General features: G+C 44.2%; 1 protein-coding gene across 4 annotated transcripts in view; it reads left to right on the plus strand.

Moving 5' to 3' along the window:
• Positions 1 to 27,753, plus strand: part of GCNT4 (glucosaminyl (N-acetyl) transferase 4) — a 92,378-nt gene that overhangs the window by 40,502 nt on the left and 24,123 nt on the right. For all 4 annotated transcript variants that reach the window (XM_073624096.1, XM_073624092.1, XM_073624107.1 and 1 more), the window contains one exon: positions 19,481 to 19,540. The gene's annotated coding sequence lies outside the window, so the exon portion shown is untranslated. The remainder of the gene's footprint in view (positions 1 to 19,480; positions 19,541 to 27,753) is intronic.

The following is a 27,753-nucleotide window of genomic DNA, read 5'->3' on the forward strand; positions in this document are numbered from 1 at the left end:
TGAAGTTTGCAGACTACGTTGTGTCCACTAATGGTTCCTGTAATGACCCAAAGATGCAGGATATTTTGTGTTTTCTACAAACAGGCCTGGATCTGTCCTTATCGATTAGTTCCTTACGAATTCAAGTTTCTGCAATCTCTGCCTTCACAGGCGTATCATGGGCCAGACACCCTCTTACTAGGCAGTTCTTCAGGGGAGCAAAAAGGCTTAGACCTCAAAGAAAACTGAGATTCTCTAAGTGGGATCTTCCTCTTGTCTTGGATTTTTTCTCAGGAAAAGAAATACGACATATGGATCAGTCATCTATTAAAGAACTTTCGCTCAAGGTGGTCTTTCTAGTAGCCATAACATCGGCTAAGAGGGTTTCCGAAATTGGTTCCTTAGGATTCAAAGAACCATTCCTTACTTTCTTCCCAAATCGAGTAGTCTTGATTCCTATGTTAGGTTCAAATCCCAAAGTAACAACTGTCTTCCATGAAAATCAGGAGATTGTTCTTCCTACTTTTAGGTCTACTGAGGACTCTAATATTCATCCTCTAGATGTTGGAGAAGTTCTAAAACAATACTTAGAAGCCACAGCTTCTTTTCACCAGTCTGATCACCTGTTTGTTCTCTTCCATGGTAAAAACAAGGGATTGCATGCTTCCTCTAGAACCATCGCAACATGGATTGTTCAGGCCATTCAGTGGGCTTATAAGTCTAAGGGTTTGGCTCCTCCGGAGGCAGTGACCGCTCATTCTACCAGGAGCGTTTCCACAATGTGGGCAGCATCCCGTCATGTATCTCCGGAAGTAATCTGTAAAGCGGCCTCATGGTCATCGATTAACACTTTTATGACGCACTATTGTGTAGAACCGGCTTCTTTGTCTTCGGTTAATTTTGGTTTGCACGTATTATCTGTTGATGGTGCCAATTAAACCTTTTTTTCTTTAGCCAGCAATTGCCCACCCGGGTGTGTATGGCTAGTTATTTCCCATACGTAGGCTGCCATGGAGTCTGTTAGGAGAACGGAAAATTTATATCAAATACTTACCGTAATTTTCCTTTCCTAATGGACTCCATGGCAGCAGGAGTTCCCTCCCATTTGCTGGAGTATGCTAAGTTACTGAACACGGTCTCTGTCTAGATGCAAAGATTTATGTGCGTGGGGTCCTATGAGGTATGAGAGGTGGGATAAACCCATACGTAGGCTGCCATGGAGTTCATCAGGAAAGGAAAATTATGGTAAGTATTTGATATAAATTTTCCGTTATCCACTATTACAAAGCATTATGCTGATTTATTAGACCCATTTCACACTGAGGCAGTTTTCAGTCATTTTAGCACTAATAATAGCGCCTGTAAAGCACCTGAAAATTGCCTCCTATTCATTACAATGGGTGCTTTCACACCCGGGCGGTGCGCTTGAAGGGCGTTAGAAAAAAGTCCTGCAAGTAGCATCTTTGGGGCGGTTTGGGAGCGCTGTATACAGCGCTCCCAGACCGCCCCTGCCTATTGCAATGAATGGGCAGCGCTTCCGAAGCTCCTAAAAAGTGTTTCGGAAGCGCCGCAACATGGGAGTTTTTAACCCCTTTTTTGGGGTAAAAAAAGGGGCCCCGCTAGTGACTGAAAAGCACCGCAAAAGCGCCGCTTGAACAGCAGTAAACCAACGCTAAAACGAGTGATGCTTTACTGCTAACGGCTGGTGCTTTCAGTGTGAAAGCAGCCTTACTGCTCTGGTGAAAAGTACAATGTTGCATCTTTGCCGCTGAGAGCTACTCTCATTTTACAGGCTCAGTGTGTGTGATTGCTTGTTTGTTGGGTTACATAAGAGATATATTTGTTTCACATAACCTATAATAGCCCTAGTGCCTGTAAGAACCAGCGAAATTGAGAATTTTATACTTCTCAAAACGTTGGCGAAATTTCGCCATTCTGGTAAAGTGCGTTGGAGTCAATGTGAATGATGAAACAAAGGGGTTTTTGGTAGTTATAAAGGGTGCAATAGGCGTTGAATGGCTTCTGATGATTACAGAACTTTTTTTTTTTTTTTTTTTTTTAACTATCCTCAATCTTTTCTTGTTCCAAAAAAAAAAAAAAAATGATTTTACTTTTTTTTTTCATGAAAAGAAAAAAAACAGACTGGGGAAAAAAAAGGTAAATAAAACATTTAATGCGACAGTATTCAAAGATTGATCAAACACACACACAAAATTGTTTACGTTGCTTTAACTAGGTAAAAAAAATTAAGCTCATGAAGGCAAACCATGCTGTATATTGTTTTCTTCGCGTGAGTACCAATTGGCTCCAAATGCGACTTGAGACGCACAGAATCGCATGACAATGGAAATCACATTGTTTAAAATAGTGCCTATTCACATCAATGCAACTCAGGATGGTGCAATTTTGGAAAAAAAAATTCTGTATTACTTATGTGTGATTCTAGCACAATTTTGGCCCCATAGAATAGGCAAACCACATCCAAGTTGCATCACATAATTGCACTGAAAATTGGATCAAAATCGAATTGCAGCAGTGTGAACCTAACTTTGTTGGACTGTATTGCGCTATGAGCCTGTCCTCTTCCTCTTTTAGGGTCCATGCACACTAGGGGCAGAAAAAAATACCAGAACCATTTGCATATATAAACAGCATAAAAAATGCTCATAGTGGCTTATATTGCACAAGAGGCTATGATATTTTATAGGAATTTGCTTTTAATAAGCATTTTTCCCCAAAACATTCTTCTCTGCTCTTATTTCAATGTACATGTAAAAGCACTGAACGCTCCTAAACGCTGCATTTATGTGCATTTAAGCATGTTTATTAGCATTTGGCGTTTAACATAGAGCTGCTTCTACAGACTGAAGAACGCCTGTATAAGGAGCATTTTTTATGCCCAGTGCGCATGAGCCCTTATGATTAATCTTTGATTATACCAGGGAGATGTGAAGTTTTGATGGGGTGGTCCTGGTTTGCCTTCATGCACTATTTGACCTTACTATAGAGGTTTATCAGTTTGGTAAGAGGCTCATTTTGGTTTTTGGCGGTGGAACACTGGAGTAATCACGTGAATTTTATACAAGCATCAGTCACTGTGGGGTTGATTTACTAAAGATGGAGAGTGCAAGTGGGGCGTGGCTGGCATGTGAACCAGAGCAGACGTGCTTCACTGGAGCTCCGTTACTGTAATCCCTCTACCAGCAGCTTCCAGCCCTCGTTCTCCGCTCTACTGACCACCAGCTGGCTCCCGGCCAGCCCAGGACCATAATTAACAGCCTGGCTCCTGCTCGAGTGGGAGACAGTGGATGCGGCTTACCCCTACAAAGCAGACATCCTGGCGGCGATTGCTGAGTGCAAGGCGTCCCTAGCAGCCAAAATAGATTATGTGTCAATGGACGTCAGCCTCATCCACCAGGACTTCGACCAATTTTGCGCAAGAGTCTTGGAGGTAGAGGACTGGGTCTCCACAGTTGAAGATGTGGTACGGACGGACTCCGGGGACCTCTGAGCCCTGCAGCTTCAGGTAAGGGCACTACAGGAAAGGGCCATAGACATTAAAAACCGCCTCTGGCAAAACAATATAAGCATCTTGTGCCTACCACAATGGGCAGAAGGTTCTAGGCCCACAGAATTCACTGAACAGCTCCTGACTGACCTGTTTGGCCTAACCAACCTGCTGCCAAAGTTTGTGGTGGAACGCGCCCACAGGGTCCCGCCGACCTCGCCTAAACCTGGGGCTCCACTGTGCCCTTTCCTCCTACGTTTTCTCAATCAACGAGACCGGGATCGTATCCTGGCTGCGGCCCGGGCCAAGCCTGACCTCCAGTATGAGAACACCAAGCTACTGTTTTTCCCAGATTATTCCCAGGAAGTGCAGCAGCGGCGCAAATCCTTCACAGAAGTGCGAAAGAGGCTTAGAGAAGAGGGCATCCGTTTCGGCCTCCTCTACCCCAGCAGAATGAGGATTACAGATGGCGACCGCACACGCTTCTTCAATAACCCTGAAGCCGCATCAGCATGGCTGGACACCCGCTGAGATTCACCCTGACATCATGACATCTTGCTGAACTTCCATTGGGCTTCAGGATACCAGCTAAGTACTGTGCCTGCTTCCTCCATATGCCCTAATTGTGTTGGAGAACACAAAATCCTTCTTTGTACTGCGCCTCAGGTCCACACTGACCCTCAGGGCAAATATGTGATAGTGGTGCTCTCTGTATGGGGCACTCGTTATATTATTGTGAATGTGTACATTCCCCCTCCCTTTTCATTGGCCATTTTATACAGTATTCTAGAGAGTATTACCCCTTACTGCCCTGCCAGACTGTTACTGATGAGCGACTTTAATGCCATTTTGGCCCATGGTTTAGACAGACCTATTCCTCCTAAACAGTTTTCTACAGATCTGCTTACCTGGGCCCAGGCAATGGGAGTTACTGAGGTCTGGAGATGGAAACATCCCACAGTCAGATCTTACTCCTGTTTCTCACTACATACAAAACATCCTCTCAATTGACCTGGCCTTTGCAAACCCGACCATGTTGTCAGATGTTTTAGATGCCATGTACTTACCCAGTGGGCTCTCAGATCACTGCCCACTGCTCCCTTATATTCGCTCCCCTTCTTCTCGGACTTCTGCCCTCTGGCATCTGGGAGCTCATTGACTCTCCCCCACTGATTTGACAGACACTATCCCGCCTCGCAGAATACTGGGACCTCAAGGCGGGGTCCTCCTCAATGGAAATCACCTGGGATGCCTTCATTTCCTCTATTGCTGTAATCCGTAGAGAACTAGCCGCTACTACGACTGCCCTGCAGGACGCTGTGAGGACCCATACGGACACACATGCAGCTGACCCCACAAACACTCACTTTGACTCCCTCAGTGCAGTGAAGCGCGAGCTTCATCTCCACCTCGCTGAGGTTATCAGACTAGGCCTTTACAGGAACAAACAGAGAATTTTCTAACAGGGGACCGCAATGGTCGCCTTCTGGCGATGTTGGCGCAGCATGACCAACCCCTGACGGTGATACCTAGCATTGTGACCCCTTCGGGGGAGTCGGTCTCTTCTCTACTAGCCATACTGGATACTTTTTGACAATACTATTGCTCCTTTTACACCTCCGTGCTGCCTTTGGGTTTTCAGCCTCAGGACCTGGCAGCCTGACTGGACCCAATGGCACTTGGTTGGCTTTCAGATGAAGAAAGAGAGGCCTTGGTGAGACTGATTACCCCGGAGGAGGTTTTGGTGGCGATCAGGTCCTTCCTTACCAGGAAATCCCCGGGCCCAGATGGCATCCCCATGAAATTTTATAAGACCCATGGGGATCTTCTTGCTCCTATATTGGCCTAGTTATACTCCCAGTGTCTGGCTGGTGGTGCCCTCCCGGCTTCTATGAGTCATGCCCATGTTATACTAATCTACAAAGCTCCGAAAGACCCTACTTCATGTTCCTCATATAGGCCAATTGCACTCCTCAACACAGATTTTAAAATCCTCACTAAATTGTTCATGAGACCATGAAACTACAGCCCTTATTACCAACCATCATTGAGATAGACCAAACAGGCTTTATGGCCCATAGAGCAACTGACATTAATTTAAGGAGACTGTTCACTAACATACACGCGCAACATCTTAATGAGGGTTCTAGGGTGGTGGTCTCCCTAGATATCAAAAAGGCCTTTGATACAGTGGAATGGCCCTTTCTTTGGGAAGTCCTCCGTAGAATGGGGTTTCCACTGATATTCATTGAATGCTTGCAAATACTATACAAAAATCCCACATCAACTATTAGGATGGGGGGGGGGGGTCTGTCACAGCCCTTCCCTCTATCCAGAGGCACTCGGCAGGGTTGCCCCCTCTCTTATTTGCCATCGCAATGGAACCAGTGGTGGAGACCCTTCGCACCTCCCTACACATAAAAGGGTTGCGTGTTGGATGGCTGGAGGAGCGAGTGGCCCTGTACACAGACGACCTCCTACTTTTTCTTAATGACACTGACTCATCTCTCAGCCCGCTGTTCTCTATGGGACGGTCAGATGGAAATGGATAGCATGTCCGTTTCCATCCAATTGTCATCCGATCCGCCCGAAGGATGGCAAACGTATCCCCATTCGTCTGTTTTTAGAGGATTGGATGCCAGCGAGTGACAGTGGACACATGTCTGCTGACATCTGCCAACCCATAGAGAACAATGGCTGGCCCGATCGGGTCCCCCTGAAAAACGGACAGGCGGACTCGATCGGTCCTCTGGTGTGAAAGGGGCCTAATGAACAAGCTGATGTTAGAAGCTGATTGGCTGCCATGCACACCGCCACCAGATTTTGTACTCTCCAGTTCTAGTAAATCAACCCCTGTGTATGGATTTTCCTATATTTTAGGACTTTTTTTTAATATGCATTTGTTTAGATTTTTGTGGATGGTATATTTAAAAGGAGGAGCATAATTTATAAGTGTTTTTCTTCACATTTTGTACATTTTGAGGATTATTGATGTTACAGTAAAAGGATTGTTTCCTATTTTGAGTGAAATCACATGCAGCACTACCTGTTGAGAACCTGAGATTGCAGACTGCTTTTCTGAGGACTTGTAATATAAATAGCATGAGCTGGTCCTTCAGTCGCTCTCCTTTCTGCCCTTTGGCCTGCAAACCTGTTACTCATGTACAAATGTATAATAAAAATGGATCTCTGCAACTTTTAAAAATAGCCGGTAGGTTTAATAATTTCTAGATGTTATTTAAATACAGATATACGCCCTATCTTACTACCATGCATAAATAAATAGAAAGCCCAGACTGATGTGACATGATGATTGCTTGATTGATGCAAATGCGATTGCTTGATTGATTGATGATGATTATACTTATGTTATCAATAAATGTTTAGCTATATTAGTTTTCGGCTAAGTACACTTACTATTGTGCTTTGTTAATGTGTAACCTTTTGCCTTCTCTCTGTGCACTGAAACCAGAAGTAGTTGGCCAGATATCATATCCATGCTGCACATTTACATAATCTTTCTCAGCCATTTATGAAATAATAAGGAAGAGCCCACCTACAGCAATATGTGTGATATAATGCTGATGTTATATAAGCAAAAACATAAAAAATCATACAAATGTAATTCCAAAAAGCTCAACATCTAAAATCCCTTGGTTTTCAGTTGTGCCTTTTCACACGTGAGTGTAGAGCAGTGTTTTTTCCAGTCAAGGCCCCCATTAAAAATTAAGTACAGTCTCGAGACACCCCATCCTAAAATGTAAAAACGATTCTAATAGTTTTACAGCAACATCCACAAATCCAAGTAGGACACCCAGTGTTAGAGGTGATTTATTATTCCAAAGCAAATACACTTTAGCCAATGTTTCTCTTCTCCCTCAGTTTTTTCCCATCACTCAGCTAATGTGACCCCAAAGCTGATGGAGAGGGGAAGAGGAGGGACAAACAAGGATGCTATGCATGCGACTGACATCTTCCTTATCAACTGATGACGACATTGGTCATTAGAACGCCGGCAGCTAGAAGGTTGTAGTGGTGCACAATGAAAACCTGTAACTAGATGGCAGCCTTCATCCACACGCCGGCTTGTATACAATTATTGGACAATTTTTAGGCATTTTGCCAAGGCACCCCTGAAGAAACCACAAGGCACCCTGGTTGAAAAAGGCGGGTGTAGAGTTGCTTAAAACTTGTAGCTCGAAAAAGTACAATGCACACGAGCTTCTTTTCAGCTACAAGCTTCCAGCTTTTAGCCCCAATAGACTTCACTGTGGATATAAGAAAAGCATGTATCACATGTTTTTTTTCTCCTAGTAACTAACTTTCCATTGGCTAAAAAAACCCAAAAAAAGCGCTCATGCAAAAACGCCTGCAAAAGTGCTCAAAAATACCCATACAAACATTCAAGGAAAAAGCCTATTAAAGTGACCAAAGACACTCTGTAAATGTGGGGTACTGTCTGACCACCTTCTTTAGGGAGATTCATCAAATAAGGATTATATCAATTGTGTATAATGGTGGGTATGCTTATTAAGTATTATTTTGGGGACCCATTTGGGAAAGAGTTTATTAGATGTTCAGCACCACTAAATTACCCATGTTTGCAATATAACAGCACCCACACTGCAAGGGTTGACTTACTCCTTCATGTCTAGGGGACTCAGTAAAGCAGTTTTACTTACCTGATCCTCCATTCCTAAAGGCTTCTCTGCACTACTAGACCTGTCCCTGCAGCCTTTTCTCTTCTATGCTTCTGATGTCCTCAAGACTAATAGAAGGACCATAGCCCTGCACTGGATGTCAGTATACCAAGGGACAGTCCACTGCTGGGTATAGGGGAGTGCTGTCTGCCAGGGAAGTGGAGGAGCAGGTAAGAAAAAGACGCTTTAATGTCCCTTAGTCAGAAACAGGCACTTAATCTTTGCAGTGGGTCTGTTAGGTTTCCTGAAGCTACGCTTTATTTAAAGGTGTGCGATCACCATTAGTTTAGTCATTTAGGTCTAAAATAATCTTTCTCAACAAGTGACCTGCCAGCCTAAAAGAACATGTACTGAAAATACATAGGTTGCCATTCTTGAGCCCTCATTATGTAAATGCTAGTTGCGTGGTTATTATGGCAATCCAAAGCCTTAAATACTTTGAATCACTGACTCAGAACAAGTAATTAGATCAAAAGTTCTGACGTGCCTCTGACTTCACTGGTTGCAAAAGCGTTGAGGTCAGACACAGACAAAAATGTTTACATTTTCCGAAAGTCAGCAATGACATCCTTCATATACCTTTCAATACAGTTTTCATTTCCTCCCACTCTCCAAAGATTTGCTGGTAGGTTAATTGGCTCCTGTCTAAATTGACCCTAGTATATGTATGTATGAATGTGAGGTAGGAACCATCAATTGGAAAATCCTTGAGGGCAGGGACTGATGTGAATGTACAATATATATATGTAAAGTGCTGGGTATATTAACAGCGCTATATCAGATACCAGTATAAATAATTACTTTACGGTTGGCTTCATGCTTCCCTTACTACCTTTGCAGCCCTGTGAGACTATAGACACTGAGGGAACTTTGCACTTAGCTAAGCATTATCCAAAACTTGGGTGGAGCGAGATTGCTGACATCACATATCACACGACCACCAGAATAGGATGTCTTTACAGTTTGGCGTTCTTAATGCTTTTAGTGGAGCCAGGATGATTACTCTAGCACATAACACAAGCAGACTTTTTCCTTCAATTTACAAAGCTAAATATTGAATATACTGTTAGAATGTACATTTTTTAATTCAGGGTCTGCTTTAAAGGCTATGTGCTCTTTCATAATAAATCCCATACTCTCAGGATCAGGCAATATTTACATTCCTAAAAGCTACAACAATTCATCCTGTTGCTGGGCATCTGTTGAGACCAGTCATAGAGAGTAATGGCTGTACTGGGAAATGAGCCAAGCCAAAGACCAAGATGCTCATTATTTTTTTAGAGCCAGTGTAATTGTCCTTTGGCCTGCATTAGAGACCTCTATTATTATAGAAGAAATCAATGGGAGGAGCTGGAATTACAGGATTTTACCATGAAAGCATACATGGACTTTACATGCATTCAGTATTTTGAAGAGAACTTGTGGATCTAGCCAACACATAATATTTCCACCCTATATTAATTGAAAGCACTCTCAATTCTCACTGGGTGATGACTCTCAATCACATTGGGCGATCTAGCTAAGCCATCAGTACAATTTAAATAAGTAGCAAAAAAGTAGTGTGACTGGGGTCACTTTGGACGGGGGGCTGGTGGAACATAGCTTACCTTGGAGAACACTGGAAGCTCCCTGTCCAGCTCCCCCGGCCCCTCGTATGTGTAAATCATCCTGTGTCTATTAGGGGCACAGGGTGACCAAGAACCCCAGTTGGGTCTGCCTAACCCAACTTACCATACAACCATACCGGACTCAACAATATCCCTCAAGGAATATATGAAGATAAATTTCACCTTTCCAACTGCTGGACTATTGTATGAGCTTGGTCTCATAAACTGTTGTAGTCTTTTTACTAGGTTGTTTAAAGTGTGACTGCTGCCCTATGTTCCATGCAGTCACACTTCTCCCAGCCAGGCGTGTAGAACTATTATCGGCCACCATTGTTACCATGCCCAGCTTCTCTGTACTGTTTGTACTATGTGTTTCTTGCATTAAGACCGGAGGCAGGGAGGAGAGCGAAGGGGGGAATTCCTCCAGCAGCCTACCTGCTGATAAGGTGGTCTATTGTTGAAATGTTTGAATACCTGTGTGTTTCTTATTGCTGATTGGACAGTTTACCCCACCCTGAATCATTGTGCAAAGGGAGTGGGGATTGTTCCTGAGTGTTACCTCTCTGTACATGTGTTTGAATAAACAGTCTGTTGATTTACCCTACACTGATGCTTTGACAAAGTGACTGGGTGGGCTAAGGGACCTTGGACCGTGCTGGTACCGGATAGAGGAAGCATTTACGTCAGACAGACTCATATTGAGTATGGGGCTCTGTCACAATTGGTGGCAGGGGGATCGTGCTTCCTTGCCATGAACACATCCAAACACCACTTTGATCCAAGGTCTGGATGGCAGGAGAGGAGAGGTACAGATACCAGCTGTCATGGAAAAGGAATTCCAAAGGAATGGCTTTGACTGCGGTGGCCTGGGGCTGTTGTACTGGAGGCAGTTCAAGGACCTTGACTTTGGGAGTGATCTGGAGTGGCGTTTGGAGGAAATAATGGAGTACAGAGAGTGAAGACTGAATGTCTCGGAAGTGCTCTGGGCACAGGAAGATTTAGAGTTTCTGGCCGTTCGGGAATGGGAGCTGGAGATCGCCTACAGACTCTGATCAGCAGCAGGGCGGGGCTCCCTTTGCCTGGAACTATCCAGAAGTACCATCCGACCGTCCTGAAATCATGGCTGAAGTGTTGGCAATGGGGCAGAGTAACGGGGTGCGTTGTTCACCTCCACCTCCAGCTATGGAAGCGGAGCTCTTATGGTGGATGCAGTAAGTTTTAACTTATCTGGATGAACCTGTTTCTGCACAAGACGAGGTTGGATGGAGGAATGTGTCTGTCCAGCAGCCAGAGGAGCTGTCCTCAATCTCCAGCCATAGATCACCAAAAGAATTAACTTAATTGACTTTTCATTGAAGGAGGTAACATTTACTGAAATTAAAACTGAAGTGCTAACAGGGCGGAGCTCTACTAGCCTCTGCCCAGCACTGGTAACATCTTCTTCGTTCTACGGACAGGAGATGGTGAATTTCTCTCCCCAGACACCAGTTCCAGAGACTGGGGATTTAATAGACTTCTCTGCTGAGGAAGAGCAACCTGGCGAGCCTCCAGCAGAAGAGCTGGCATCAGGGCAAAACATCACTGAGCTCTGGCTAGCACCAACAGCAGTTTCAGCCTCCCTGAGAGAAGAGGCAGTCGGCTTTTCTCCCACAACATTGACAGGGACATAGGATTTTCTGCCAGCAGAATCTATGGCGTTACAATAAACTTCTCCAGCTGAAGCACTGACAACTGGACAGAGGGTCCAAGACCTCTGCCCTACACCTGCGGCAGTTCCGGAGGCCCAGGGTGAGAAGGTGGTGGTGTTTCCTCCCCAGCAAGGATCCGTGCACCTGGGAGACAGTACCAGAGACATGTCGTCCCAGCAGCTAGATGAGGGTAAGGGAGATGAAGCAGCCGGCTTCCCTTCCCAGCAGCAGATGGCACCCCAGAATGATGCCAGCAACCCAGCAGAAGGGTTGGCAACAATGCAGAGTGCTGCTGGCCTCTGCCCTCAACTAACAAAAGATGGGTTTCCTGTGGTAGTGGATGGGACTTCGGTCTCCACTGACACAACCCCAGAAAATGGTCTGGCACTGAGATGGGAGGATGTCAGCCATGCTTTGCAAACACTGGGGGATTCTCATCCAGAAAAGGTGGATGGGACTACAGCCTCCACCTGTATACCCCAGGGATGCTTGGTAATCAGCCCAGATCCCCCACAGCATGAGGGAGTGAGCCCAATCACCCTGTCTTCTTTCCAGTGGCTGACAGGACTCCAGGGAGAAGGGCCAGTCCACGCCTCTCCCCAGCGGTGGGTATGTTCTACGAGAGAGGCAGAGGTTGGCTGGATGAGTAATACTATGTTTGGGACAATTTATTTGGGGTACTCTGTGGATTCTGGCATTGCAGGACTGGAACTACTGACTAACTTTCGAGTCAACCCATCTGGGGTCTCCTCCTGTGTTAGTCCCCCTGCCGAAAGAGAAGATGTGTGACAGGAGTCACTTTGGGCGGGGGGCTGGTGGAACCCAGCTTACCTTGGAGAGCACTGGAAGTGCTGTGCAGCTCCCCCGACCCCTCCTATGTTTAAGTCAACCTGTGTCTATTAGGGGCACAGGGTGACCGAGAAATCCAGTTGGGTCTGCTTAACCCAACTCACCATACAACCATATCAGACTCAAATTTCCTTTTGACAGTGTTGTCCTGGATTCTGTGTGTGTGGTTTGTGATGAAGGAATGAAGGGGCTTTTTCACTTTGGGCAGTAATATTCTTGAACAATATCCCTCAAGGAATATATGAAGATAAATTTCACCTTTCCAACTGCTGGACTATTGTATGAGCTTGGTCTCATAAACTGTTGTAGTATTTTTACTAGGTTGTTTGAAGTGTGACTGCTGTCCCATGTTCCTAAGTTACCAGGCAGCCACACTTCTCCCAGCCAGGCTTGTGGAACTATTATCAGCCACCATTGTTACCACGTCCAGCTCCTCTTTACTGTTTGTATTATGTGTTTTTTGTATGAAGGCCGGGGGGGGGGGGGGGGGGTTCCAGGGAGGAGAGGGGAGGGGGGAATTCCTCCAGAAGCCTCCCTGCTGATAAGGTGGTCTATTGTCGAAATGTTTGAATACCTGTGTGTCTCTTATTGCTGAATGGGCAGTTTACCCCGCCCTGAATCATTGTGCAAAGGGAGGGGGGATTGTCCCCGAGTGTTACCTCTCTGTACATTTGTTTTGAATAAACAGTCTATTGTTTTACCCTACACTGATGCTTCAAAAAAGTGACAGGGTGGGCTAAGGGACTTTGGATCATGCTGGTACTGGACAGAGGAAGCATTTTTTACAGCGGGCAGACTCATCTTGAGTACGGGGGTACGTCACAAGTATTAAATGATAATGAGTACTAGTGCGCAGACCAAAAAGCACGGCACAAATAAAAAACTAAAAGACTAATGGATGTAGCTGCCAGCATAGAGGTGTTCCCACACCAATCAAAGAGAAATAAAAGGTAATGAAATATGCGGCGCTTACTAAAAGGTGTGGTAAATCAAGCTAATGAGTATGACTAAAATTGTAACGCAACCAACAATAACAGGAGATTCATAACAGAAAATCCAGAGAATAATTGTATCTTAATATTAATCTTCCATTATATTGTGTAACCAAAGGTTATAATGAACCATTGTTACATCAAAAGATGAATCACAGATTACCCCACTTTCAGACTGGCTACAAATGGAGCCTAGCAAAAAGTAAAAATAAAAATAAATAAGCAACCAGGAGAGGAAAGACAATCTTCCAATAGTAAGTGAAAATTAATAATAATTAAAAATGAGTTGGCTCAAACAGAGCACAGCGATAAAGTGCATAAATACCTGAAACCAATGTGCGAATATAAAAGTGCAAAATCAATAAGTATAAATAATGATGGACATACTGAAAAATTAATAAATATGTACGTGCAAAATAAGCAATCTGTGCAGCATCAATTTGCATTAACAAGTAATGAGCTTTGAATAACATGCAAAACTCCACAAAAGTGTGTTAGAAATAATAAATTAAATATAAAAGTCCAAAAAATGAAAAAAAGTGCTGAATAAAATAAACCAACGCAGTGTCCATAGATGATACAATCCAAATCGTGACAATCTCAATTGAAAAATGTGAAAAGATAGTTCATCAAGGAATAACCAGTGGCAGCAATCAATCGCAAGTGTGTGGAAAGATGTGGTACTCCCAGCCTCTCACCTCACGGCTGAGTGATAACAGCCCTGTAAGCCACTACAGATGATGCAATCAGCTTCACGATCCCCTTAATGAAAGTTCCCCTAGGGATCTCTTATCTCAGACCGCACTTCGTTCTCAGATCGCTCCAGTGAATAAGCTTGTCAATATAAAGCAGAGGGGGAAGCACTCCATAGTGTAGTAGTTTAAAATATTAAATTTATTGAAAGTTATCCACTTACATTTAAAACTTTACACATAAGCAAAAACTGCAGCTGCTCCCCGATCCCAGCCGTGATCGGGAAGCCGAATGTAGCCGCCTCTCCTCCCTGACGCGTTGCGTGACTGTCACGTCACTTTCTCAAAGGGAAAGTAGCACAAGTAGCAACAGTGATTTTGCCTGGATGGAGGGTATATGACCCAGCAACTACTCTAATGGCGGTTACAGCATAAGAGGTTGCTCTTCTTCTTTGGTTGAAGAACCCCTTGGAAGCTGGAAATCACTGTAGTAGGCACCAAAACTACGGTGATTTCCACTAAGTTCCAGATCCCATGCTGCATGGCTGCCCTGCTTCTTCTATCTGAGCACAGGAGGTCACCCGCTTGGCAAGGGTGCCATCCAGAGAATGCTTAGCATTCTCCAAATGAATGAAAAGCATTCTTTGATTGGACGAGGTGGAGATTGTAAAGTCACTGGTCCACCTCTCCACGTCATCCAATCCGATAATGCTTTGCATCCATTGACAAAATGCAAAGCGTTGTCTGAATGGTGCTCCTGTTGAGCTGGCAACCTACTGTGTAAACAGTTAAGAAAAGCAGCTTCTCGGCATAAGATCTGGAAGCTCATGGAAATTACTGGAGTAGCGGTGTCTACTACAGTGATTTCCAGGTTCCAGGGGGATCTACCAGGTATGGTATTTACATAAATACATTTGTCCAAGATGGGCATCTTCTCAAACACAACATACAGAGATCTGGGAAATGGTAAATACACAATTACACCCACACAGGTTGAACTGGATGGACTAGTGTCTTAATTCAATCTTACCAACTATGTAACTATCTTTAAATCTGAATTTACCACTAGGCTAACTAGGCCTACACGTTGACACAGTTTTCTCAGCCAGGTTAGAACCAATGAAAGAAGATAACAGGTCATTTGACCAGGGTCTGCTCCTTATGTGCTCTCAATCATTCATTGAAATGAATGATGTTTTGTTTGCTAAGGGGTCACGAAAGAAGCAGAGCCTCAAGCCGATTTGTAAAGCACATGGCTGTACTTTTTAAATGTGTGGGTATTTGATTTTTTTTTTTGTCCGCCTGATGATGACAGTGTAGGGCTATGCACATTAGTGGCATAGACTATTAAAGAGGGAGAATATTTAGTAGAGTAACTCAGCCTATGAGTCTGGTCATTAGCACTATATGTGTGCAGACTATATGTGTTCCCATTTAGGAAATTATCTCAGCGGTGGCGACAGGTTTCCTTTAGACCAAAATATAATCTGCGTGACCTTCTTGTAGTTGTACTTTTCCCACTCCATCATATTCAACATAAGCTATGTACGTTCAATTTTCTTTTTTTATCTGCCATTTATAATGAAACAGTGGAAGGAAAGTCACTGCAAATATTCAAAGGATTAGTAGTCCCTAGAAAGGAAAATACATCAAGTATTTTTACTTATGAGTTAAACCCTGCAGAGTTTTAGAATAGCAGAGAGTTCTTAGCTGGCAGGAAGCCTGTTTGGCAGCTAAATTAAAAGGAATAAAACCAAGGCATTTTATTGGCTGAAGCAAGCAGCTGTGCCATCACAGCACCATATATGGCCAATAGACAGCTGCAGTGTACTTTGTCACCTCTGCATACAAAGCCTTTAGAAGTCCTATTAGCATTTCTATGAGTGTCCAAAATCTGACATTTGAACTAAAGACAACCTGAAAATTTGGCATCAGCTTTTTTGTGTCTGTCCTGTATTGCTGGGCCTCTTCACTTATGCCTATGGTTATGTTTACCTAGACAAGGAATAGGATTTTATAACATGTTTCATTGTGATAAATGTTGTAAGTAAAGGCTTTATTTACTAATGGATATAAATTGTGTTCCTTCAAATGCCCATTAATGGCACTTAGCCCAACACATCCAGCCATTCAATAAAATAATTTGTTTTTCATCAGTTTACAGCTATTAAAGGATATTAAAGGATGATTATGTGTCAATTTGCATTTTAGTACACACCACTGTGTTGAGGTGATTTGTGCTGAAAAAAGTACATCATGCAGTACTTTTCTTTTCTTTAGCACAGCACAGTGCGACACAATCCATCGCTGCTGCAGCCTACAACTTAAAGTGTTTGTAAAGGTTGTTTTTTTTTTTTAATAACAAAAATGTTATACTTACCTGCTCTGTGCAAGGGTTTTGCATAGAGAAGCCCTGATCCTCCTCTTCTGGGCTCCCCCGGCAGCGCTCCTGGCTTCTTTTCTTCATTGGGTGCCCCCACGGAGACCCGCATTCCCTGGGGGCACCCGTGCGGGCACGCTCACGAGTCCCGCTGCTGCGTCCATTGACACAGACAGCAGTACATGGCCCTGCCCCCTGCTCCCGTGTCACTGGATTTGATTGACAGCAGCAGGAGCCAATGACTCCTGCTACTATAAATCTATCCAATGAGGATGGAGACAGCGACTGGAGGTGATGGGCTCGTGCTAGGCGATGGAACGATGGGGTTCAGGTAAGAAAAAGGGGGGGCTCTGGGGGGCAGCTGCAGCACAGGTTTTACACCTTAATGCATAGAATGGCTAAAAGGGGTAAAACCTTGAGACTTTACAACACCTTTAAAGGATAAGTTCACCTTTTGTAACATGGTGCATGTTACACCCATATTTAGGATGTAACATGTTACTAACTGACCAACCTCCTCTCTCCCCCGAGCCCCCATTATGACAACGGGCCGGGGATCTTCTCCCTGCACCCGCTGTCACAATTTAAAAAATCTGGCCACATCATTAATTCACAGAGTTCCATGAATGGGAGATCTACACTTATGCCCTGTACACACGATAGGATTTTCCGACAACAAAATCCATGTTTTTTTTCCGACGGATGTTGGCTCAAACTTGTCTTGCATACACACGGTCACACAAAGTTGTCATAAATTCCGAACATCAACAACGCGGTGACGTACAATACGTACGACAAGCCGAGAAAAATGAAGTTCAATAGCCAGTGCGGCTCTTCTGCTTGATTCCGAGCATGTGTGGAACTTTGTGTGTCGGAATTGTGTACACACGATCAGAATTTACGAGAACGGATTTTGTTGTGGGAAAATTTGAGATCCAGATCTCAAATTTTTGTGTGACGGAAATTCCGATTGAAAATGTCCGATGGAGCCTACATGCGGTCGTTATTTCTGACAACAAGCTCCCATCGAACATTTTCCGTTGGAAAATCCTATCGTGTGTACAGAGCATTACAGTCCATCATTGTGGCTGACGGCTTGTAGTTCTCAATGAACCAGCTGATGAGCACTCTTGGTAGCTTAGTGAATCTTCCTGTCATTTAGTAACTGCCCACAATGTACAGGCAGACAGCTACACTGACATTCTGCAGGAGAACCTGCAAATTGCTGATCACGGGTGAAATGCTTTACAGGCTCCTAATAAAAAAAATAATAATAAATAATATTAAATGCACATTTTTTTAACTGGCAAAAGATGTGCATTTATATATTTTTTTAAAAAAGGTGAACGTATCCTTTAATGAAATGGCACTTTGGGGGAGATTTGCTAAAACTGGTGCACTCAGAATCTGGTGCAGCTGTGCATGGTAGCCAATGAGCTTCTAAACCTCAGCTTGTTCAAATAAATATATTCTGGAAGCTGATAGGTTTCTATGCAAAAGTGAGCCTGATTTTGCACTCTTCAGCTTTAGTAAATCCATTTGTGACATTTTAATAACGTTTATAAAAAAAAAAAAAGAAAGTGTGATGCATTATGATCAGCGATTTGGCACTGCTGTCATCCTAAATTCTAATGCACATCAGCGGCTGAGTTCAGCATCATTCATAAATTTCCAAATTTCCCCCCTGTGCAACTTGAAGGTTGCACCGGGACAGAATTAAACCTGACCCTGACCACTTCTTAACTAGGTGTCTTTTAGGGGTTCTTTCACATGGCCAGCGGATCCACCTGCTCAGCGGGGGATCTGTCCGCTGATCCCCGCTGAGCAAGTGGATGACAGGTCCATGTCCGCTCTGCTTAAGCAGCGGACACAGACAAAGCCCGCTTTCTTCTATGGGTGGTCAGATGTAAATGGACTGTCTATCCGTTTACTGTTATCCTAGCCGATCCACCAGATGGATAGGGAATGGCCCCATCTGTCTGGTTTTTAACAGATAGGATTGGTTCAGATGTCGGTGGGTGTAAATGAACACATGACCATTTACATCCGCCGCTGCATAGAGGGCAATGGATGGTCTGATCTAAAAAAATCAGACCGATCGGTTTGCCCGTGTAAAAGGGACCTTAAACTGAAATTCTGTCTTATCTTCAATCTGACATTTGCAAATTTGTCTAAAGCCTGGTACATACGATCAGATTATCGGACAAATTTTCGTCAGTTTTTTGTTGCATGCTAGTCTCATATCAAAATTGAGTGGTTACTCCACATATGAAAATTCTCGTACGACAGAAATCAATTTCAGAAGTGATGTCATGTGTTGAATAGTTTTGTATGTATTTTTTTATTTTTGAGCATGCGTATTCTTGCTCTTACAAAGAAAAGTGTACTAATTAAACAAAAATCAGACGTTGTGTTCATGTACGATAAAAATTTTATAGCCTGCACATCCAATTTTTGTCTAGAAATTCGGAATCGGCTGTCAAAAGCACCATACTAACGATCCGAAAATTGGCAGATCGTTCGTCGGACGAAATGTTACTTCCAATTTTCTTATCATGTGTACAAGCCTTAAGTTGGCTGCCCAGGATTTCAGGTAATAGGGTTGCATACAAAAAGCTGTTGCATAGACTTTGCTAAGTGAAAGGCAGCCTGTTCTGTGTCCCTAATTTGGCTAATAGATGTCCCCCAAATTGTCACTTGACATATGCTTTGGCTCCATTTTTTTTATTTTTTTAAGAGCCAAAAAATTGACATGTTTATGATAATATTATACAGTATATAGTTGGCACGTTCCAAATGCAGGGTTTTTTTTTTTTAAATAAAAACTGTACTGTATTTCTGTCACCAACAGTCACTTGATGTAATAAAATAATGAATACCCAGGCCTTTGGAAAGTCTTTTGTAGTCTTTCAAGCTTCATAATTCCTCCTCCAAAGGTTTTCTTTTGAATCAGAGCATGTTCCTCACTTCCGTATTTCTGTTTGTAGCTTTCATAATACAAAGTTTTATTGCCTATATATAAACACCTCTGTTGCTATCTATCGCTGGATCTGTACTACAATCATTGAATCTCTGCATGTTACAGGGGACTGCCATGCATTCATCAGGACTCCTTTCTTGCCAGCAACCTTTACTGAAGAACTGAGTAAGTAGACTGAAAAATCCCTAAACTAATGATTATTTTTATCTAGTTTTCAATGTAGATATTGCCTCTATTCTCCCCCTAGCAGCCACTCTCAACCAGGGTTCTTCCAGAAGTTGCTAGGGGTTCCTTGAGCTGTGGCTGATTGAGCTCCCATTCGATAGAGCTTGCATAGTTCCTGAACCAGTCCCACGTGACAGATTTAGCTGCATGACTCCAATGATCTTTTTGGCTGTTAAAGTGCCATTTTGACCACTGCTGTAAGGGCATTCTTACTATTGACCATCAGTGTAGGGGGCATTTTCCCACTGACCCCTCATGAATTGTTTCTCTACTGACCTCCAATGAATTGGTTTTAGCATGGGTTTCTCATGGGTAAAAAAGTTGAGAAAGACTGTTCTAGAGCAGTGTTTCTCAACCTTTTTTCAGTCAAGGCACCCTTTACAAATTATGGACAATCTCGAAGCACCCACCAAAATTATGGACAGTCTTGAGGCACCCCATCCTAAAATGTAAAAACTATTCTGATAGTTTTACATAATGCAGCAACATCCACACACATAGGAGACCCAACGTTAGAGATGCAAACTGGTACTGACTAGTATTCTAAATTTTTTCTCTCCTTTCTCAGTTTTACTCCATCACTAAGCTAATGTGACCCCAAACCTGATGGTGAGAGGCAGGGGAGGGTCAAACAAGGATGCTATACAGGTGACTGACATCCTCCTTATCAACTGATACAGTAATGTCATTGGTCGTTAGGAGGTCAGCAGCTAGGTTGTAATGCTGCACAATGAAAACGTGTGGGTTTGTGTAACTAAAAGGCAGGCTTCATCCACCCACCGCCTTTAATACAATTTTTGGGCAATTTTTAGGCATTTTGCCAAGGCGCCCCTGAAGAGACCTCAAGGCACCCTTGTTGAAAAAGGCTGGTCTAGAGTATAATGGAAGGTTGACACCACTACATCACAGAAAGTGGTTTCTGATCAGGAGTCAGATGCAGCACCACCTACCTCCTAGTGAAATCTGGTATCCAGACAGACATTATGCCGCCACTACATCTCGATTTTTATCTAAATTCATATTTCTTTTCTTGTATATGTTAAATGAGAAGTACAGCCAAAGCTTGTGTGATCCACAGGAGAAGTACAGCCACCCAACCCGCTTTCAGCAGAAGTCCGCTGATGTCACAGAGCTGGTTCAGGCTCGGGAAAGATCGTGACTATATGGTCGGGATCCACCCACATGCCTGGACCGGCATCTAGCTTGCTGAGAGGCTGAGCCAGCCGCTCCTGCCCATCCACAGCCCAGCGCTTCAGTGAGCATGGGCGGGGGGGGGGGGGGGCAGAGCAGACAGCAGTGACTGAGTCACCAGCTCTCTGCTCACGGAGCGTTGAGAACTGAGCGATCGGCAGTGTTTGATCGCTCAGTTCTCAGTGTTAGAGCCAGCGGGGTACAGATGCAGCATCGGACTGAGGCTGCATCCAGCTAGGTAAGTATGATTTAAGTAAAACCCAAATCCCATACTTCTCTTTTAAATTACACAAGCACTGGTCTATTGTAATAGTAAAGTAGAACTATAGACAAAACTTTTTTTTTTCATTTTAGATACAGCAAAGGAAGGTCAGCCAAACAGGAAGTGAGAGGAAATCCCTGCAAATTAAGGGAATTCCTTGGGGACCCCCAGATCACCAGAACTAGTGTCTACATTGGAAGTTTTCCCCTCTATTACTTTTCTGGGGACAACCCAAAATTTGGGATTTTCTGTTACTTTTACTTTCAATGATAATGGTAAACAATACAAATATAAATTGAGAGTCTCCTTAATGGGAGCACGGGCAGCAATATAGACTGACAAACGTTCTAATCCCTCTCCACTCTTTTAAAAACTAGAAAAAAAATTGCCTTTTGCCTCTTTTCAGGCACAAATCAGGACCCCTGTGCAATCCGCTCTGCAGCCGCCCCGGAGATGTGTGAACTGGCTCCATAGAGAGCCGATCACAATCTCCTGTCATGCTAATTGGATACGGGGAAAGCCGCATCCAATTTGCATAAGTTTGAACCCAGCCTTATGCCCTGTACACACGATAGGATTTTCCGATGGAAAATGTGTGATAGGACCTTGTTGTCGGAAATTCCGACCGTGTGTAGGCTCCATCACACATTTTCCATAGGAATTTCTGACACACAAAGTTTGAGAGCTTGCTATAAAATTTTCCGACAACAAAATCCGTTGTCGGAAATTCAGATCGTGTGTACACAATTCCGACGCACAAAGTGTCATGCATGCTCAGAATAAATTAAGAGAAGAAAGCTATTGGCTACTGCCCCGTTTAAAAAGACCTTAGCGGGTGAGTTGTCAACTCATAGACATGCAATGTGATAAGGAGCAGTAAAGTGCCATCACTGTGCAACACTGCAAAAAAAGACACAGAGCTTGTGTATGCAATGTGCAAATATGGCTTCTTCCATGCATATACTGTAGTTACAATTTATACATAGAAACAAGCTGTTTAAACATTTTAATGCTGAACTCCGTGGAAAAAAAGATTTACCTTTGCAGTGAGTTCCTCTCCCATCTACAAGGGTCAACCATTCAGTGTTGCCACTTGCTACAGGGAGGAAGGTGGTAGTGGGGTGAAACTCTTTTGGTTGGGCATTTCATAACATTTGAGGTTACACAAGCAGTTTGGGGGCTCCTGGGGCACACTGAAGTCCTGGAGTTCCTAACCTCTCAGACAGTTCCTGATCCCCTATTATGAAATGGTTTAGTCAATCACAAGCCTAAATTCAGCCCATTTGTTTTTCATACTTTTAGATAAAGTAAGGAGTATACATTTCTGCAAGATTTTTTTTTTTTGTCTGTGATGCCATTGGGGAGATTTTTCCTCACTTCCCTATGACGCTTGTACAGGAAATCACAGACCACAATAAAAACATTGTCATACTCTTCCTCTCTCACTTGTTTTTGTCTGTATCCCCATTAGAGATTTTCCTTAACTCCCTGCTCTGAAAGGAAGTGAGGGGAAATCTCCCCAATGCATATAGAGATTTTTACACCTGTCCATGTTTTATTTATCCAGACACTAATGTTTCAGGGCAGCATAGCAAAGTCACTTTGCCTTGGGGAAATGGCTCTGTGTGGTCCCAAAACATGGGCTGGGGTTTTTTTTTTTTTTTTGCTGATGTCTAAATAAAGATGAATAAATAAGAAGTTTGCTGGTGGCATCTATAGGCCACGGTTTATGAAATGGGTAATCTACTGTATGTGAGTTTAGGTGTCAAGATGACCTGCATGTTCCAGATCTCAGCTCTTTGATTTATTCACTACAGTCATGCCCCGTACACACGGTCGGATTTTCCGACGGAAAATGTGTGATAGGACCTTGTTGTCGGAAATTCCGACCGTGTGTGGGCTCCATCACACATTTTCCATCGGATTTTCCGACACACAAAGTTTGAGAGCAGGATATAAAATTTTCCGACAACAAAATCCGTTGTCGGAAATTCCGATCGTGTGTACACAAATCCGACGCACAAAGTGCCACGCATGCTCAGAATAAATAAAGAGATGAAAGCTATTGGCCACTGCCCCGTTTATAGTCCCGACGTACGTGTTTTACGTCACCGCGTTTAGAACGATCGGATTTTCCGACAACTTTGTGTGGCCGTGTGTATGCAAGACAAGTTTGAGCCAACATCCGCTGGAAAAAATCCTAGGATTTTGTTGTCGGAATGTCCGAACAAAGTCCGACCGTGTGTACGGGGCATTACACTTCCCTTCTAAGACATCAACATTTGTCAAGAAATTTAGGCTTCCCTCTGGGTGAGAAAATGTGGGCGCAGATATGATCCATTACTAAGTCAAGCAATCAAAGCACAGTTATATTGGTGGTAACCAGTCCCTGCAAGAAAGCCTAAATTTTGCCTGGGATTTTCCCCTTTTTGCTTTTGCAGTTGTGTGGAACCAATGCATTAGGAAGGGGGTTGTATCTACATGCACAGCTGTGTACCATTGCTGCTCCATCTTTCCCTGTTGCGGAATGTCAGTGCAGCTTTGAAATTTTTACACATATAGTGCCTTGAAAAAGTATTCAGACCCCTTGAAATTTTCCATGTTTTACAACCAAAAACGTAAATACATTTTTTGGGGATCTTATGTGATAGACCAACCCAAAGTGGCACATAATTGTGAAGTGAAATGAAAACGATAAGTGGTTTTCAAAATTTTTACAAATAAATATCTGAAAAGTGTGGTGTGCATTTGTACTCAGCACCCTATACTCTGATACCCCTAACTAAAATCTAGTGGAACCAATTGTCTTCACTTAATTAGTAAATAGTGTCTACCTGTGTGTAATTTAATTTTAAGTATAAATACAGCTGTTCTGTGAAGCCCTCAGAAAACCTTAGTGAACAAACAGCATCATGAAGGCCAAGGAACACACCAGACTGGTCAGAGTTAAAGTTGGGAAGAGTTTAAAGCAGGGTTAGGATATAAAAAAAATCCCAAGCTTTGAACATTTCATGGAGCATGGCACAACTGCAAACCTGCCAAGACATGGCCGTCCACCTAAACTGACAGGCTAGGCAAGGAGAGCATTAATCAGAGAAGCAGCCAAGAGGCCCATGGTAACTCTGGATGAGCTGCAGAGATCCACAGCTCAGGTGGGAGAATCTGTCCACAGGACAGCTATTAGTCGTGCATGCCACAAATCTGGCCTTTATGGAAGAGTATTATACAGGATATAAATCCTGTATAATAATAAAAAAGAGCGGCAAGAAGAAAACTATTGTTGAAAGAAAGCCTTAAGAAGTCCAGTTTGCAGTTTGTGAGAAGCCATGTGGAAGAAGGTGCTCTGGTCAGATAAGACCAAAATTGAAATTGTTGGCCTAAAAGCAAAAAGCATGTGTGGTGGAAAACTAACACTGAACATCACCCTAAACACACCATCCCCACCGTGAAACATGGTGGCGACATCATATTGAGGACATGCTTTTCTTCAGCAGGGACAGGGAAGCTGATCAGAGTTGATGGGAAGATGGATGAAGTGGGCCCCCTGTATGCCTAAATAGGAGGAGTGGCAAGGGCGTCTGAGACCGAGCTCCCCGATCCTCAGCCTAACAGTAAATCCGCATTGTGGGGAGCTGGTCACACTGTTTACACCAGTTTTTCCTCCATCATACTTACGTAGGTGGATCCAGCATCGGTCCGATGCTGCATCCGTCCCCCAGCACCTCTACACTGAGAACCGAGGGCTGTTGACTGTCAATCACAGCTCTCCGCTCTGCTCCTCCACGCACACTGGAGCGCTGAGCTGTGGAGGGGGCGGGGAGCGTCCGGCTCATTCTCTCTGTGGCTGGCTGAGAGGCTGAGACGGGTGTCAGTCCAGGCACCTGGCGGATCCAGACACCTATTGTTGGGATGACGCGGTGCCTGGACTGAAATTGGTGACGTCAACTTCAGTCCGCTGTCTGCTGAAAACGGGGCACAGGAGTGCAAAACGAATTGCACTCCTGTGACCCATAGGAGAAGCCCAGCCAAACGAGCTCAGGCTGGACTTCTCCTTTAAGATAAAGGATTGCTGTTTTTTAAAGGGCTATCTGTATTTATGTGTGTTTATTTATGTGTATGTGTGTACATGTATGTGTGTGTTTATATACCCTGTTTCCCCTAAAATAAGACCTAGCGTGATTGTCGGTGATGGCTGCAATATAAGCCCTACCCCCCAAATAAGCCCTAGTTAAAGTCCTTGTAGGTCTTATTTTCAGGGTAGGACTTATTTGGGGAGTAGGGCTTATATTGCAGCCATCACCAACAATCACGCTAGGTCTTATTTTCGGGGAAACAGGGTATGTATATATGTGTGAGCGTGTATGTGTGTGTTTATATGTGTGTGTGTTTATATATGTGTATGTGCGTACATGTGTGTTTACATGCATGTGTATGTATGCACATTACTTTTGATCCTGACCTCCTATATGTGTACAATTGAAACTGATTTTTTTTTTTTTTTTTACTGCTTGTTCATAGTACCAGCAAGAAAATGCTGGTTCTCTGAAAAACATTCCATGCAGACATGAAAAACATTCCAGATCACTTTTTCAGAGGCATTTGACAGGCGTTAAAGAGGCAATATGTTGTCTCCTCACCGCCTGTTTCAACCCCCTAAATGCATCATCACTATGTTGCAACTGCGTGCAGTGCACATAGTTGCAGGGTGGTTGCAGTGCAGCCCCATTCACCTATTGTTATACTTCATGGGTGCCCTGAATGGAAAAAGATTGAAAAACACCGACATAGAGGACCTCTCAATTTTCCTTTTGCAGTCGCTGAATGCCTGTGGGAGGGAGAGGAGGAGAAGTGGGGGGAAATTGGAGAGATTGGTTCCTTTTATATGCAGCCACCCCCACATCTCCTATGCAACTTCTTTCTTCTGCCCCCTGTGTGTCTCCAGCCCCCCCCCCCTGTGCTTTTTCCTGCCCCCCCCCATCCCCACAGCTCTGCGGGGTTCTCCTCTCTCCTGCCGGCTGCTGCGGAGGATCTGTCAGGATGAAGCCTTTTCTGAATGGAGAGTCAGTGATCTCTCTATTCATAACTGAAATATAGTACACTGTGTTTCCTATGCTTCAGTTTGTGAATGAACGGGAAGGTCTGTGCAGAGCTATTCCTGTCCATTCATTCTGTGCAGCTGAGGCTTTCTCTGTCTCAAAGGTGAAACATCAGAGGTCTGTTTAGACCCCCGATATCTGACCAAAGCTCCCGACGGGGCTTCTAAAAAATTTTAACACATATTTAAAAAAAATAGTTTTGTAAAAGAAATGAATCAAACAAATGGTTGAAAAAACAAAACAAAAAAAACTACTGTCACTAGTGGCAGAATGACCACACAAACGTCGCACTTGCGTCCTGCCACCGGGCTCAAAGGGAAGGGCCCTATCCAGGGGTCAGGGGGGCCCTTCATGATTTCTTGCATCGGGCCTGAAGGTTCTAGTTACGGCACTGGATGGAGCCAAATACAGAGCAATCTTAGAATCTTAGAAAAAAAACTGGTCGCGAAGGTGCACCTTCCAGCAAGACAATGACCCTAAACATACAGCCAAAGCTACAATGGAATGGTTTAGATCAGTGGTCCCCAACCTTTTTGGCACCGGGGATCAGCTGCGTAGAAGAAAATTGTGCCAAGGTGCCAAGGATCGGGGGGGGGGGGGGGGGGTCACGATTTTTTGCGGGAAATGGCTGGTGTTAGCGCTTCAATCATCCCGGCACCATGCATGATATGGTGTCAGGGTGATTGAAGCGCATTATTTTTATTATTACATTGTAGTAATAAATGAAATAGTTCAACTCACCATAATGTAGAATCAGTGGGAGCCCTGAGTGCGTCACTTGCCACGTCGCCTGCTACCAGATGTGGATAGTCACTTGCCACGCTGCCTGCCACCAAATGCGGAATGTCATTTGCCACATCGCCTGCCACACTTACTGCCACAAGATGTGGATTTGTCATTTGCCACATTGCCTGTCACCAGATGCGGAGTGAGTGGAGCGCCCCTTGTGGTTTGTCAGGCAGACAGCTGAGGGGGTGAACTACAAGTCCCAGCACACCCCACCTGTACTCCCACACACAGCTCACCTGTCACTAATGATGTCATATCTCTGTGGGATTGCCCCTCTGGATGTCGCAGGGTGTCTCCCTCCTCATGCTGCAGCCAGTCTCACCCGGCAGAGGGAGTGTCTGGGACTCCTCCGACTGTCACTCTCTGGCTCCACCCTTCTGCCATTCCTGATTAGCTGTCCGGGGGGGGGGCAGGCAATCTGCACCGCTGAACAGAATCTGTTTTCACACAGCGAGGAGCCGCATGAGAGCGGTGATGCGGGGCGGGCAGTATGAAATGATGTCATCTCTCTGCTCCCCGCTGCACCTCTGACACTGAGACAGCACTGGTTTTGAGGCCGGAAGAGCGGTGATGCGGGGGGCGGAGAGAGATATTATCTCTGCTTGCCCGCCCGCTTCTTCCATCCACCCAGCGCTCTTATGCCGGCAGCCCAGCATGTCTCTCACTGGCGGCCCGTACTCGCGGCCCGGCTGCAGAAGCGCCACGGCCCGGTAGTGGGCCGGGGACCAGGGGTTGACGACCCCTGGTTTAGATCAAAGCATATTCATGTGTTAGAATGGCACAGTCAAAGTCCAGACCTAAATCCAATTGACAAT

The sequence above is a fragment of the Aquarana catesbeiana genome, linkage group LG01 (assembly GCF_042186555.1).
Source record: "Aquarana catesbeiana isolate 2022-GZ linkage group LG01, ASM4218655v1, whole genome shotgun sequence".
In the NCBI taxonomy this organism is placed as follows: domain Eukaryota; kingdom Metazoa; phylum Chordata; class Amphibia; order Anura; family Ranidae; genus Aquarana; species Aquarana catesbeiana.